This window comes from Macrotis lagotis, chromosome 4, assembly GCF_037893015.1.
Source record: "Macrotis lagotis isolate mMagLag1 chromosome 4, bilby.v1.9.chrom.fasta, whole genome shotgun sequence".
NCBI lineage: Eukaryota > Metazoa > Chordata > Mammalia > Peramelemorphia > Peramelidae > Macrotis > Macrotis lagotis.
In genome coordinates, this window is record NC_133661.1 from 135,533,683 (window position 1) to 135,551,224 (window position 17,542).

Genomic DNA, 17,542 nt, shown 5'->3' on the forward strand with positions numbered 1-17,542 from the left:
TAACTTTAAGATAAATCCATTTTGTATGCATTTGGTTTTTCATCAGGACATGCATTTCCACTCGCATGTGCAGTGTTTGAAAGGTTTACATTACATAAAATTAGGGCTGTATAAACTGGGTGCTTCATCTCTTTTTCTAATGTGATTGCTCCAACACAGCCGCGGAATGATAGCCTCCATTGAATGCAATGCACGTCAATAAATACCGAACATGAATGTGAATCAATATTGTGTTGGTATTGGGATTAAGCAAGCTATTTTCTCCTCCTTTTTTTTCTGGAGAGATGAATATGAGTAAATAAAATGAATGTTTGTCTGAAACTGTGTCTGGGGATTAGGTTTTGTATTTCCCTGTAGAGGCACAGTATACCAACTAACTTGGCCTTTGCTGGCTCCCTTGGTCGGGTATGTACTATAAAAACCTGAGCAAAGCCATTAGGCCTTTTGCTAAGTAGGAAGTAAGAAAATAGGAAAGGGTCTCTTTATCCTCCATCTAGCCAGGTGCAATTCCTACAGCTTTGAAGAGTCATACTTCATATGACATTTTTCCCTTGAAAATTAAGGAACAATTTATGAATGTCTAGACAAGAATTAATAAGGATAATAGCTGATACTTTTGACCTGAGCATATTATTATGGCAAAATACATACAACACAGATAAAAAACAAAAAAAATCATTTATATAGCCTATTATCATACCAACATCTAGAGACACCTTATAATAGTAAAACAATGTTAAAATGAAACTCTAGCAAAATGTATCTTTGATGATAAATGACTCAAAAAGGAAGAAAATCTATTCTTTGCAGATAAGAGTCAGGGGAAAAAGTCTTACTTTTTTCTGCAGGATTGTGTAATTTTAAAGGGAGGAAATGTTATTAAACAAGACTGGATTAGGGGTATGTCCTATTAATCATGGAAAGTTAAAATAAGAGAATTCTATCTATCCAACAAGAATGCATATGTCAAATTTATATGTTAAATTCTTTACGAATAGGAGACAACTCACAAAATTAAGACAAAAAGTATTAGAACAATGTAAAGTAAAATTTAGCGTAAAGCAGTTTTTCAAAAATCACTTTTAAACTCTGTTAAAGTACATTTCAGGAATTTCATGCTAATCTAGAAGGGTAAATAACAATGTGAATAAATGGCAGGAAGAATTAGTTCCTGCTGAGACTATTTCACAGCATGTGAGGGGGGAGGGATTTTAGTTTTCTCCACAAATAGGAAAAATATGATTTCTTAGGCAATTTCTTAAACAGGGTGCTTTTATAAAGCCTTGCTAAATTTTTCTGGTAACAGATAATAATGGAGAATAAATATTCTAAATAGAAAATGAAGCCATGGATAAATTTTTCCTTACTATCTTTAGCACCTTTGCCAAAATACATGATGTCAAAGATTAGGCTAATAAAGATAGTTACATCATGCAGTAAATAAAGTACCAACCCTGGAGTCAGGAGGACCTGAGTCTAAATCGGACCTCAGGCACTTTTCACTTAATAGCTGTGTGGCCTTGGGTAGGTCACTTAAACCTGATTGCCTCACTTCCAGGACCATCTCTTGATTCATATCTCTTGATATGAATCTTGCAATCTCTTGATATCGCCTCTTGATCCATATCTGGTCACTGTACTCAGATGACTTTGGAGAAGAAAGTGAGGCTGGTGAATTTGCACAGTACTCCCTCACTCAAAATCCAATTCACGGGTATGTCATGGCCTCACCTCCCTGATGTCATGTTTTTTTCAAGAAGGACAACAATTGGGGCAGCTAGGTGGCACAGTGGATAGAGCACTGGTCCTGGAGTCAGGAGTACCTGAGTTCAGATTCAGCCTCAGACACTTAATAATTACCTAGCTGTGTGGCCTTGGTCAAGCCACTTAACCCCATTTGCCTTGCAAAAACCTAAAAAACAAAAAAAAGACAATAATTAACAACAGTCAAAGATTAGGTAATGAGAAGAAAGAGATCTATTGAATTCATTTGGAAACAGAAACTCTTTAATTGTAGGACTGAATACAAGAATTTACCTGGATTTAATTTTTTAAAATACAAATATTTCCTATCCTTTCTCCAAAATCAGTGAAATAATTAAATCACGACATCATGCTAGAAGCATAATAATTGATATGATGGGCTAACATCAAAGCTATAATATGTGATAACATAAACCAAACACACACACACTTATACATACATACACACACACACACACACACACACACACACACAAAATTTTTGTAGGTCTGAAATTTCCTTCAATGTCATCTTCTTTCCTTATTACAAGTCTGCCCCCCCTTTTTTTTTAAAACTGCAAGATTTATTTATTACATTTTAAAATTCCTTTCTTCCTCAAAACTCAAATATTGTAGTAGAATTTTTGGGACTACTGTTCTTTACTGCATGAACCCCCATTCTTTGAGGATCTTGAGCTTGAAGCTTGTATGTAGGGAAATGGTGATTCCATTGAGTAGAACATGTGTGGACCAAAACCTGGTACAATCTCAAGAGGAGGGGGCAGAGCAATATTAACCCCTGCTGGAGGAACATTGGGAGGGAGATTAAAATAATGGGCATGGGCTTCTTCAGCTGCTGGACAAGGAGGAAGAACTCCAGGAAGTCCTGGGACAGGCTCCAGTTTAATTCCAGAATCTTTGGTTCCTTCTTTTTCCTTTTCTTTTCCTCTAGATGCCTGGGATCTTCCTCATTTCACATTAAGCCTACTTCCATTTGCAATCAGTTTATTGAAGGACTTCTCCTCAGCTTGCCTTGTAGCAAACTGGATACAAGCATACTGCTATCTATACATTTGTTTTGGTTTGCATCCCATCAAAATGGTAAAAGTGATTTCTCCCAGGTCACCAATCTATAGAATAGTAATGGTTTTATCATATGGTGGGTCCAGGAAAGGCATCACTCAAATTCATTTTATCTGCCAATGGCTCAATAATATCATAATAGTGATAGTTGATGTTGTGACCAGAAAATGGATCATCAGGGTTTGCAAGTTGCTCATGTCTGTACATTTGCTCATTTCCTCTTCTACTTGCTCCTTTTACCTAGAAGAAACAAATATGAAGGCAATTCCCTTTGTAGAAAGGGGTAGTCTGAGTCAATTAGATCAGCACATCACTGTAGTTTTCCCAGGAACCAAATGGCAGAGTTGTATCTCAGTTAGAAATCACTAGTTCAGCATTCTGTATGTAGCATCGTTTGCTCCCATCAGACTTAGATATATCATGCTAAAAAGACAAATCTGAATCTTGAAACTGAGAAGGTAAGTTATACTTTAGGTCCAAAAGGCAAGTCAGACAAATATTGTTGAGCTTGCTCTAGGTTTAACACACTTTTCCAGAATGCAAGTGAACACCAGGACACCAGCAGAACACTTGTGAACAGTCTGCCACACATTTTTCATTCTTTTCCATACTTTTGTTCAGTCATTAGGTTGTAGGAATTTTCTCTAAGGTACAGACACAGAATAAAGAAATAGCTGCCTATTGGTACTGTGCTTATTGTAGATATTGGAGCCCAGAGATTAGCCATCAACTAGGAGCCTGAGTATGGTCCCTGGGGTGGGTTTATGTGCTGGAGGTATCCCTTGCAGTCATCACATCAGTACATTTCCCTTTTCGTCACTTTGCTCTATCTCTATCATTCTTTCTGTAAGACTTTTGATTCAAATATGATAGAGTCTCTTCTCTTAAGTAATCAAGATTGTGACTGTATTCACACACATAAGAGACTTAAAGAATCAAGACAATTATAGAAATAACTCGGACCCTAAGATATTTTTGCTTGAACAATATGCAGATAATTGGGGCAAAAGTGAATTTTAATGGAATTATGTTGGAAATTGCCTCAATCCCCACGCCAATGCTTTATATGCCTAGAACTATAGTTGTAGTATATAGAAAGGGATGTAAGCTATGAGGGAATTCTGAACTATAATTGGCCTTTAGAATGATACCTCAGAAATTAACCAGCAAATTCAACCATAGTTTTTAAAATGCCTCCCACCTTTCTCTTCTTTGTTAGAATAGAAATATTTCTACAGATATGGGGATGGGGAGAAGAGGAGAAAGGGAAAGGAGGGTGGGAAAAAACGAAATGAAGGAAGAAAGGGAAAAATAGCAATAATAATAACAATGATAACTGATATTTATATAGCATTTTTATGCTAAAAAATTAAATGACTTTTCCAAGGTTACACAGCTTTTAAATGTCAAGACTGAACTGATCTGATTTTAGGTACAGAGCAAAGAAATAAGAAGAGGGAAGGAAGGAAGGGAGGGAGGGAGGAAGGAAGGAAGGAAGGAAGGGAGGAAGGGAGGGAGGGAGGGAGGGAGGGAGGGAGAAAGAATGTTGTCAGAGTTTAATAAGCTGAGAAATATAGCTCAAAAAGCTTTACTAGTCCATCTCCACTGAGCTCTTGCTTTCAGTGACCTGGTGAACAAACACCCTCTACCTATTTCACTATGGATTATTTAGAATGATTCAATTGCAACTTGCTGTTGTTATAATCTTGGAGAGATCAAGGACAAACATCTTGAAAAAAGAAAAGACGATGTGAAAATAACATGATTATTATTAGACAGTTGACTAATGTCTCTTAATTGAGACATAAAAATTATGTAATATCATTTTCTTTCCTTTTGTTCTTAAAGGTTGCAAATCCTTATTTATGGATTAAATAAAAACTACTTCCTGTCCCTTATCTTCCCCTTCACCCTCTGCATTATATAATTATCTCTTCTTCAACATAACCTGTTCCAAAATGTGAATATATTGCCAATGTATTTTATAACTTGTATAAATTTATTCCACATACTTTTCCAATGCAGTTCTATATAATCTCATAAAAAGACTAAGTAAAAATAAAAACAAAAAAATCACATTGTGCTTGTTGTTACCTGACATTTATATGGTATAATTTAAAAAGCATTTTACATATATTATCCCATTTGAGCCTTGTAACAACTATGTGAGGTAGGATTTGCTGAGGAGGTTGTGGGAAGTCATGGGGCTTACCCATACCCATGTTCATGTCAATAATGGAATTCAAACTCTATCCAATTATACCATGTTGTCTTGTTATCCTTTTTATGGCCATTTTCTTCACTTCTGAATATTTTTTTAAAAGTTGGTTAAATTTAGAATGAGTGGTGACATATTGAACACACTGACTTAAAAATTCATTCATTCCTTGATCTGTACATGAAAGGATCTTTGATCTGGACAAGAGGAAGATTCTTGTCACTTCAATCCCTAGTTTCCATTTGCATTGCCTGTGAGGTCTGTACAGTAATAAAAAATACTTTATTTATAAGAATTCCATTTGAAAAGATTAAAATTTCTTTTGAACAAAGAATTACATTTAGTTTAATTTATCATACTGGGTAAAGAAGATGAATCCTTCATATCCCATCATTGATATTCCCCTAAGCAGAATCCACAACTTTGTAAAGGTAAATCTTATTGACTGCCTTCAAATGCCAAATACCAAACTGGACATTGAGAGAAATTTCCTGATTATATTTCTGAACTTCCCAGGAAAAATTCTTGTACCAGTACAGGCAGCTAGACTGTGAACTCCAGAATTTGATAAGATATATTGGTCTTTATTCTACTTTCTTCTTTCCTTGTTGCTGTTATCTTCCAAATACCTGGCCTACTCTAAAGACTTTAGTAGTCTTATTCCCCATCCCATCTACTTCTATCACTTTTGGAGACTTCAATATTTGTGCTCATTGCCCTCTCAAACAACCTCCACTTCCTCAAATCTGGTGATATTTTCAAACTCTCTTTAACCACACAGTGGCATAATCATACATAAAACCTCACCATTTTTTGAATGGAAATACCTCCATGATTAGAAACTTGATAATTATACTAATTACTTTTTAATGTACACTTAAGGTTCAGAAGTCTAAAAAAGATTGTAATCTCACAATGCAGTAAGTGGATAGGAAAGCAGAGAATACCTATTCATCTCTAAAATAGAAAGGACTCCTTGATATGAAATCATCATTCATTTCCTGAAGCAAGCTTACTGGCATGTTCATTGGATTCCTCACTCCCCACATAAATATATTGAATAAATATATGCAGAATGGATGCTAGTTAAATGTAAAGATTAAGTAGTTAATAGAAGAGGATAATAGCAATGGGAATCAAGAAAGTCTTTATATGGGAGGTGATACCTAAACTTCATCTTTAAGCAAGAAAAGTATTTTCTGAGTAGAATTTGAGGTATGAATATATTCCAAGCAAAGAAAATGGCCCATACAAAAACATGTTGATGAATGTTGGTAAGTCATGTGTGAGAAAAAGAGAGAAAGAGCAATAAAAAGAACCTGAAAAAATGCATTGTAATCAAAGTTTGGGAAGAGATTTAAAGACCAGGCAGAGAATTTTTACACTTAATGGCAACAGGGAGCCACTAGAATGGACAAAATAGGGAAGTGACATGGTCACTCAGGGAGTTTTTATTAATATGGGATTTTTAAAAAGATAAAATACAGTCCCTACTTTCAAGAAACATATATTTTACTTTTCCAATCTTGCTACAATATATTTCCTTCCATGAACTCTATGATCCAGCTATATTGATCAATAGTTCTCCATCTTGTGACTCTATGACTTTTGAAGATGTTTATTATCCTTGAAATGCTCTGACCCCACCCACCTACTTATATTTTCTGACTTCTTTTAATTCTAACTGATACACCTTAGATTTCATTGAGTGAAACCTCATAATTTTACCACTAAAGAAACCAAAGTCAAACAAAATTATATTATTTACTTGTAGATTTACAATTAGTAATCAGCTGAAGCAAAATGTGAACTCAGATTTTCCTAATTCGAAATCACATACTCTTTCCAGTGCGTGATCCAGAAACCTCAATAGTAACTGTTAGGAGTGGCTAGGTGGCGTAGTGGATAAAGCACCAGCCTTGGAGTCAGGAGTACCTGGGGTCAAATCCGGTGTCAGACACTTAATAATGACCTAGCTGTGTGGCCTTGGGCAAGCCACTTAACCCCGTTTGCCTTGCAAAAAATATAAAGTTAAAAAAAAAAGAAACAATAGTGACTGTTAGAAACAGAATAATTTTTTTTTTTGTTAAGGATGTGAATTTTCTTTCAAGGGCTACTTTGGGCATAGTGTAAACATTTTGGTACATTAAACACTGGACATCTTTTAGTAAGTAATCTACAAAGATGTGCAGTATCTTATCTCCTTTTTTTAATCCGAGATTTAGCTTCTTAACATCATCCTTTTATAATATATTTACAGGTGCTAAAAAAGGTCACAATGCATCACCAACTATTTTGTTTTTTCTATCTTTCTATAATTAAATTATTTTTTTATTATACAGGTGTGTATAAAAATAAATTATTTCATTATTTATGGTACCTTTAAACCTTTTTTTTTTAGGTTTTTGCAAGGCAAACGGGGTTAAGTGGCTTGCCCAAGGCCACAAAGCTAGGTCATTATTAAGTGTCTGAGACCGTATTTGAACCCAGGTACTCCTGATTCCAAGGCCTGTGCTTTATCCACTACGCCACCTAGGCGCCCAATACCTTTAAACTTAATTCAGTTCCTTTACCTATTTCTTTTAACTATATCTATTTTTAATGTTGACATACAAAAATTTGATTTTCACCTTAGTTTTTCTTAAATTCATCAAGGAAATAATGCATTGTGCTCCTATCTCACATTTTAACTCTGTTGCTACAATTATATTTCTTGTAATCAACATATTATTGAATTCTGCTTTCTAAATCATTTTTACAATTCTCCTCATGATACTCACATTCATGGTTGTGAGTGGGCAATGACCAGACCTCACTCTTCTTGGTTAAAATTGATTCAAAGTGGAGGGAAACACACATACACATACACACACACACACACACACACACTTAGCTGGGTATAGAAATCTGTCTTACCCAATAGGAAAATAGAAAAGTAAAATGATTGATAAGAGTTATGGAGGAGGAAGAGTGATAAAAGTAAGAGTGGTTTAAGGGAGATAGCAATCAGAACCAAAATAGACTTTTTAAAAAAATTTTGGTAAAGCAATGGGGTTAAGTGGCTTACCCAAGGCCACACAGCTAGGTAATTATTAAGTGTCTGAGGCTGGATTTGAACTCAGGTCCTCCTAACTCCAGGGCCAGTGCTCTATCCACTGTATCACCTAGTCACCCCCAAAATAGACTTTTAAGGAGGGACAGGATAAAAAGAGAGAAAAGTATGAACAAAAGAAAATAAGATGGAGGAAAATATACAATTTCTTATCATACTGAATGTACATGGGTTGATCTCTACCATAAAATGGAAGCAGATAGCAAAATGGATTAGAAACCAGAAGCCAGCAATATGTTGTTTACAAGAAATGCACTTGAAACAGAAAGACACAAAAACACAGAGTTAAACTAAAAGACTGAAGCAGAATCTATTATGCTTCAACTGAAGTTTAAAAAAAAAGCATGGTTTGCAATTATTATGTCAGGGAAAACAAAAACAAAAATAGACCTAATTAAAAGTTCTAATAAGCAAAACTACATTTTGTACAAGAAACCATAAGCAATAAAGTAATATCAGAAATTTTATGGTAATTTTTTTCTGAAAAATATGTAATTTCTCAAACATATAGGGAACTGAGTCAAATTTGTATAAACAAGAACTATTTCCCATTTTGTAAATGATCCAAATATAGCCATTTTTCAGAAGAATAAATCAAAGCTATCTATGTTCATGTGAAAAAAAGGCTCTAAATCACTATTGATTGATGAAATAAAAACTAAAACAACTATGAGGTACCACCTTACACATTTCACAAATGAAAAATAATAGATGGTATGAGGAAAAGAGTTATCCTAATAATCTAATATTACTGAAGTTGTGAACTAGTTAAATCATTCTACATAACAATTTGGCACTATGGTCAAGGGCCTTTACATACCTTTAGACCTAGCAATATTTATAGCACCTTGTTTTTTTGTGCTGGCAAAGAACTGGAAATTGAGGGGATGCTTATCAATTGAGGATTGAACAAGTTGAGGCATATGATTGTATTCGAGCACTATAATGCTATAAGAGAAATAGTGGTTTCAGAAAAACAAACAAACAAACAAATGGCAGCACCTCTAGGAACTGAAGCAAAATGAAGTGAGGGAAAAAACCCCACATGATTATGCTTAGTCACTGCAATGTTATAATGATGGTCAACTATGTCAATTCTGATCAGTGAAATGATCCAAGACAATTCCAAGGGAATAATAATGAAAAAAATGTTGACCATTTCCAGAATGAGAACTGATGAATTTAGAGTGAAAATTGAAGCATAATTTTCTCACTTTATTTTTCTTGATTTTTTTGGAAATGTGTTTCGCACTATTTCAATGTATAATTCATACTTTTTTTTGTTTTCTCAATGGTGAGAGGAAGAGATTTTGAAACTCAAAATTTAAAAGAAAAAAATGTTTTAAAAATAGTTAACAAATTCAAAAAATAATTAAAAGAATATATCTATCCGTGGGGGGAAAAGAATTCAGATTCTATACTATTGTTATATAGAGGTTAATTATTGGTATTAATTGCCTTTAGCTAAAGATGTTGTCGGCATATTCCTTTTAATTTTTTTTGTTTTATCTGAGATCATGATTGCTACCCCCCCCCAATTTTCTTATTTTACCTAAAGTATAATAGAGTCTGCTCTGGCCCCCTATTTTAACTCTGTATGTTTTCTTTTTCAACTATGTTTTATGTATATGATGTACTGTCTGGTTTCTAACCCATTCTACTATTCTACTTCCATTTTTAGAGGTAACAATCCTATTATAATTCTTTTCATAATTTTCTTTCTTTGACTTCATTTCTTTGTTTAATTTTTCCTCTACCACTCTTATTTATCTTAAAAAAATCATTTTTAGCTCCTCTATAATTTTTTTTTTAGGTTTTTGCAAGGCAATGGGGTTAAATGGCTTGCCTAAGGCCACATGGCTAGGTAATTATTAAGTGTCTGAGACTGGATTCGAACCCAGGTACTCCTGACTCCAGAGCTGGTGAACTACCTAGCTGTCCACAAATAGTTTATTCTTACATATTAATTAATGCTAAATCTATTAAGTATCACAGTACATATTAGCAGAAAAAATTTAGAGAGGATTCAGAAATTTAATTTATAACTACATCATATAGTTGGTTGGAAGGTTGATGGCCACTATCATAAATGTTACATAATTGGGGAATACTGCTAAATACGCATTTCCCATTTCAGCTCTATTATAGGCATTGTTTGCTCAATAAGTTCACTGATGTTCACTTGCTTTGCCACCAGCCCACTCTTGCCATTGCCGCCCCTCCTCTATGAATTTTTGTTGGTCTTGTACCCAAGTCACATTTTTTTCTTTGAGGCTTTCCTTGAGCTAATGCGACTTCATTGCCTTCTGAGTTTGGGTCTTGACATGCCCGATCTCTATAAATAGTTTTTTACAATCAAGAATTTTTTAGTTGTTTGCTCATTTTGTCACCATATTTCTTGATTTTTAAAATTTATCTTAAACCTGGACTTTGTTTCTTGTGAGGGTTGGATGAGTACTATCTCAAGCTTCAGGTATTTTTTTTTTTTATTGCATTGGTGTTATCAGGGCTAGTCCTGGAGCTCTGAAAGGTTTTGGTGCTTCCAAGGTGGTTGTGATCTGGTCCTTACTCAAGAAGGCCCCAATCAATCCCTTGTTGTTGTTGTTTGTCCTTCGTTCTATAAGAAGACCATGACACCAAGGAGGTGATACCATAAGAAGTACATGAACTGGATTTAAGTGAGGGGATGTTGTACAAAGTTACCAGCCTTGCTTTCTTCTCCAGATTCAACTAGGTCTAGTGGCCAGACAGTCAAGAGGACAAGCGAAGCAATCAAGGTTAAGTGACTTGCCCAAGATCACATAGCGAATAAGTACCGTGTCTGAGATTGGATTTGAACTCAGGTCCTCTTGACTCCAAAGTCAGTGCTCTATCATTGTGCCACCTAGCTGCCCTTCTCCCTGATCCCCTAGGGTTGCAATAGATGCTGTTACCCTTTCATTGAAAGTGCTCCTTTCCACCCTTAACTATGAAGTGGGTATAGATAATAGAGTTGTCAAATAGTTGACCCTCAGGCTCCTGGTCTGTCTTGACTGAGAGTGCTCCTCTGCCCTTGAATCATAATCAGAAGTGGGTATAGTCAGTGGAGTTGTAAACAGATCTTTTCCTGACCTAAGTTGCTTTTGCTAGAAGAATATCTCACTCTGAATTTGTTACTCTGTCACTCCAAAATTCACTTTGAGGTGCTATTTTAAAGTTGTTTAGAGGGGAATACTGAAGTGCTGAGTGCTTTCTCTATTCTGCTGAGTGCTTTCTACATCTTGGCTCTTCCCCCAGAAGACAAAATGACTCTTTCTTAATGATCCACTTTTGGGCTACCATTAATCCATTTCTTTCTCTTTTCAGGCCCTAATTAGAGAATATAGATTCTATTAGTATCATTATTTCTACCTTCCACTGTTAAATACCATCTGATACAACTTCTATTTCATAGATAAAAAAATGGAGGCTCAAGGGAATTCAATTACTTGTTCAAAGTCATGCAAACACAGGAAGTACCGGTAGGTGAACATAAATCTAGGTCTTCTAACTCCAAAATCAATGGTTTTGGGGGTAATTCTTTTCATTGTATCATAATAAGCTTCTCCCTAAGTTTCAGGCTAACTCAAACTTAGATATGTTTGAGGGGTAATTTTCTCCTCATAAAAATTTTACTAGTGGTTGAGAATAATGGAGGAAAAGCTTTGACTTTAATCCAGGAAAAGAATTACCTCTTCATATACTGCCATGCTCACTCTTGGTCCAATCCCACCTCTCCTGAAGTGGTTCCTCTTGGGAATTGCCTAACAACAAGTACTATCAGTGACTGTATCTCCACATTTCTCCTATAATTTCTCAATTTTAAGAGTAAAGCAGCAAAATTTGTAAGGTTCTATGTTCTTTCTTCCTGGGCATAGTTTCTAGTGGTCTAATTTGGAAGGTGGAATGGTAATTTAATCCCAGGTTTATAGAAATAATGAAGATTTTATGATTTTATTTTGAATCTTGGTACTTACTAAAACTATCTGTAGTCTCAATTAGACTATTGGTTGATTATCTAGGGTATTCTAGATTAAAACAATGAGTCATCTGCAAACTGGGCTAATTTTATATCCTCTCTGCCCCTTTCATGATTTCACTCACAAAGGACCACTAGCTAAATGCTTTCAGATAAGACTTCATATTCATATATCTTCATTTATATTGTATTTTTTGAGTCTCACAACAATACTGTGCAACAATAAGTTCAAGTATTATTATCTCTATTTTATAAATGAAGGAACCATATGTCATAGAGTTGAAAGGAATTATCCAAAGTCATACAGACAATACAAGATAAAGCTGGAATCTGACTCCTGATTCTCTAACAGCTCTTTCTACTCTATCATGTTACTTCTTGAAGTGACTTCCTCACAGCAAATTGATATCATGACAAAGTAAAAGTGATATCATACTCATTTTGAAGATATTTCAATCTCAAATGTCCAAAAAGAACTCATTTTTATTTTCTTTAAATCATTTCTACTTCAAAAATCCCTGTCGAGGGTATCAGTCAACTAAGTATGCAATTTTTCTTTCATTCCTTACACTACTATCATTTGCCTGGTATATCCAATCATTTGCCATATTTTGTCATTTCTATCTTTATAATATCTCTTTTATATGGTCTGAATAACTTTTACTTGATCTGTTATTCTCTCTCTCTCTCTCTCTCTCTCTCTCTCTCTCTCTCTCTCTCTAAATTTTCTTAATTCTCCTTCCCCTAACCCTATTCTCTAACCCCCAAATCACCCCAACTCAAACTATTCTCCAAACCAGTGACAATGCTATTTTCCTGGAATATAAACCTGACCATTTCACTACCTTAATCAAACTCCAATTGCTTGATATCATCTTCAATTTTAAATATAAGTTCTTTATTTGACATTTAAAGTTCTCCATAGCTGAACCCCCTCCTAAACTTTATTCTCTACATAATCCAGCTGTACAGAATAATTTGCAGTTTCTTAAATAGAACATTCCAATTCCTTGCTCCATGTCTTTATGCTAGCTATCTCTCATGTTTTAAATAGACTGTCTCTCCTCATTTTCATCTCTTAGAATCCTAGACTTTATTCAATAATTTTATCAAATATCACATTCTATAGGAAACCTGTCCTAGTTCTCCCCTCTTCTCCCCCAAAGTTTTCCAAACTAGTATTAACTTTCATCTATTCTTTATATATTTTATTTTACATATGGGCTATCTCTCTCATTAGAATGCACAGTTTTTGAGGACATGGACAGTGTTTTTGCCTTCCTTTATCTTCCTGGTGACTAGCAAAGTGCCCAAATGTTTGTTGACTAACTGACTGTCCAAAACTAAAGTGAATCTTAGAGGGGGTTAAGTAACTTGACCATAGTCACACTCCTGGAAAAGTCAGAGCTCTTATTTGAACCTTTCATTTTATTTCATGCCCAGTATTCCTTCTATGACTAACTAAAGTAGAGGGTATTCATTCAAGAATGTCAAGAAAAAATGTTAGGCAATCATCATGGAATAAAATTATGAAATGCCTTGAAATCTTTTATATATTTAAAATTTATTTTTATTCAGAAAATTTATCTCTGTGTCTTGCATTATAGCTCTGAGTTTTTAAATTCCTATGTTTGACAAGGTTATAAATAATCTTCGGTAGAAGTCATCCATTTGTATTTAGGTTTAGAGGTTTTATGTAAAAATTTGGAAGGTTTTTCTAAAGTTTTTCCAAGTCAGAAATGCAAATTATAATAAAAAATCATTAAATTGAATAAAATGTCAATTATTGTTAGGAAAATTCTTTCTGATTCTTTTATTTTTGTTTTCTTTTACAAACAGAGCTTCATTTCAGTTCTTCAAATTTATTTAGATTGAAATAAGTTTTAATTTGTGCTTAATGTTATTTCAGAAGTTACTTTATTGTTATTTTTGTTGTTATGAAAGTGCATTGGTCTAACTTTCATAGTTCATATCAGACTGGGGGAAAAACAAATTGAACTGTGGTTTTGGCTGCCAGTTGATCTTAACTTGAAGGTATAAAGAAAACACATCATTCAAACTCACAGTCCATGAATTAAGATCTTTCTGTCACCAACCTCTTCCCCCCTCCTTCTTCATTGGGTCAAACACCCTATGCCCTCACTTTTCCTCCCTGGGGAACTTTGGAAAATAATTTCTTTTTTAAAATGTTGTCCCTGAGCCACTAGCACCTGTATTTTCTCAGTGCACATTTCCATCATGACCTGTTTGCTTGTTCAAAAAATATTTCTTTAAGAAATTGAGAATTATCTGATTTCTCTGCCCCCAGTAGAAACTGACTTGGTGTGGTTTAATCATCTCCATGAGACAGTTTGTTTCAAAGTGGATTACAAAACTCTTCTTAAATGAGTGAATTCTAATGAAGATCAAAAATGGTGCCAGAATCTTTTGGATCCTACTGGAATTACAGATAATGGAGTATCAGGGTCAGAGCCCTAAGGATACATTTAGAGTTCTTAGACCTGAATATGAATTAATGACATTGAAAACCAGACCACAACATATTGGTGTGAAAGGTGATAGTTGAAGCCCTCCTCTAAATTCATCTAAATGTATTATAAAACCTTTAAAAGTATTTTTAAGCTTATGCCTTCCTAGTTACTTATATTTTAACTCTTGATTCCAATGAAAGTGTTTAAAGTAGATCCAAAACAAAAGTATTTAAACTCCTTTACTCACTCATTCATTGAAAAAGGATGCATTATTAAGCTTCTAAGAGGCAATACTATATAAAGGTGACAGGGAGCATGGACAGCTTACAGAAAAATTTTCTTTAAAAAAATCTGATGTTGCTATAGCACTTTCTTAAAGCATCACTTGCTATCATTACAATGATCCTTTGGTGGGGAGAAAGATGGTTCAAATATAATCCTCATTTTATAGATGATGAAACTAAATTTCAAATGAAGGTTGTAAGACTTATAGGTAACTTGAACACAAATCTTGACTCCAAATGTACTGTGCTTTCTATTATATTGAAGTTAATCTCTATGTGGTGAGCCTCATAAGAGGAGGGGGGGAAATAACTTAATCTAGGAGCAGAAGCAGATTCTTCTGCCACTTTTTCCACATCAGTACCATATTTGTTCTCTTCTTTTTTTCCTATTCTTCCTTTGTTTTTCTTTTCTCTTCTTTCCTGATTTTTCCCCCTTATGCTTTCAGTGTGCCTATCTATCATCATTTAATTCAGTTGCTTACATGTAAATGCTCCAAAAGTTAGTGATCTCAATTAAATTCACCAGAAGCTATTTTACATTTTGGCTTAGCCTACCTAAGATGAGTAAAGATTCTAGATTTGCTTAATTCAGTTGATCAAAGTTAACAACAAATTATTCAAGTCCCAGAATGTATATATGTTTCTACCTTGTTTAAATGAAGCAGATAATTATTAAATACTCATCACTTTGATACAGAAAACAATGTCATGATTAAAAAGACCTAAAATAATACCTGCCTTTAATTATGGCTTCCTTTCTTATGTGTCTTATAATGAATAAATGATAATAGTTTTCTGAATTCCTTTATAAATATAAAAAAAGTACTTTTTTTCCCCCAAGGACAAATAATTCCAACCATCTAGTAGTAAAGTTTAATTCAAATATCACCTTTTCCAGAAAGTCTTCTTTGATTTCACACAAGAAAGTATTGATCTTTGCTTGGCTCTTCTCAAAGAGCATCTTAAAAAATATTAATATACATTATATAATTCTGTGAATTATAGTTATCTCCTTTTTTCTATCTACCTCCTTGCTTATAAATACTATGAATAAACTGCAGATTTTCTCCAATATATAACACAATTCTCTATACACAAGTGTGCAAAAATGTCTGTTGATTGAATTAATGAATGAATTCAGATATACTAATATTAGAAGAATTATAATATTATTTCAACTTTAAATTGCCAAAAGGAAAATGGCCTTTGTTGTCCCTTCTGAGGGGTAAGAAGTGATAAAGCTAAGGATAGTTTAACAAAAGCTGAGAAAAACTTCTAGAATTTTTTGAGGATGGAAAATATCATCCCTTTCATTTAGCTGAACAGATGTTTATAGTAACTATGGAGTACCCTAGATTGGCACCTCCTAAACTAATCAAACCAAAGGCAGGGGAGTATTCATGAAGAATATTGAGACTGCAGTAACTCTCTTAGGCCACTAGAACCCTAGCTAGTAGGCAAGCAACTTGAAAGAGCTAATGTCATTTTCAAAGGTGATTTTCTTGAGAAACAGGAATAGTTTAGGCACTGTGAATATCTGGATCATTAAATAATACTTGTCTTAAACATACCAATAAAACATTATACATTAAGGTTTGGCAATCAGAGGAATGGAACTGAAAGATGTCTTATTAAATTCCTTTTAGTAAAATTGGAATGGAGATTTACTTTGCTCATCTTCCTATCATAGAGGGTAATCTCCCTGAAGACTTTATTGGCAGCCTCACCCTGCCAAAAGCATTTGCTGCCGGCAGCGCCCTTCACTCTTTTCCATGAGAAAGACAGTCCCGTGAGAAAGCACGTTCTCACTCCTTTTTTTCTGTGGGAAACACCATGAAACTGAAGATTCCAAATTCTGCGAGAATGAGCAACTGGAACCAACACTAGCGACTTCCTTGTTTATGTTATTCTTTGTGAAAATATTGGAAACCCAAAACAAGGCAGAAATATGTTGGGAGCTGAGTTATGACAGTGCAAGCATTGGATTCAAAAGAATCTCTGGATTTATTTTAATCGCTGAGAATTCCAAAGACATGTGCAGTCTATTCCGGTTGTCAATTTATGATCTTTAAAAACATTTTTTAAATTGACTGATCCTTAAATACATCCCACCTCATCTTGTATGAGCCAAGTTTTACAGATGCCATCTTAAAAATCAATTCAAAGAGCAGCCATAAACTTGAAAGCTTCCTATTTGAAGTGTATATGGCAGAATGCAATTTTGTTTAATTTTAATTGACAGAGATGTCAGCCTAAGAGAATATTTTAGAATATTAGTAGGAACAGTAAACTTATGTCTTGACATTTTTATGGTATAATGGTATAATTCCCTAGGAAAAAAAATCTCTACTGTCAGAATTTACACTAAAGAGATACATGTATTACTTTTTTTTCTTCCCCTTCAATAAAAGAGTGACAAATGTATTACTAATTACACAATTGCTTTATTATGTAGGAACTGGTGCTCAAAATCTTTCCTGGGCTTTCCAGCAAATTTTAGCTCTGTGTGTGTGTGTGTGTGTGTGTGTGTGTGTGTGTGTATTTTAATCCAAAATGACTAATTCTAGCAAATAGGTCTGATGTGAAAATTTGATTCTAGCTAAAAATAATAGCTTTCTGTGACCCTTTAAATAA

The 17,542-nt window shown here is 34.2% G+C and overlaps 1 pseudogene; it reads right to left on the reverse strand.

The window, feature by feature from the left end:
• Nucleotides 1–2,359: 2,359 nt before the first annotated feature.
• LOC141522729 (pre-mRNA-splicing factor RBM22-like) lies at nt 2,360–3,451 on the reverse strand (annotated as a pseudogene).
• Nucleotides 3,452–17,542: the final 14,091 nt, after the last annotated feature.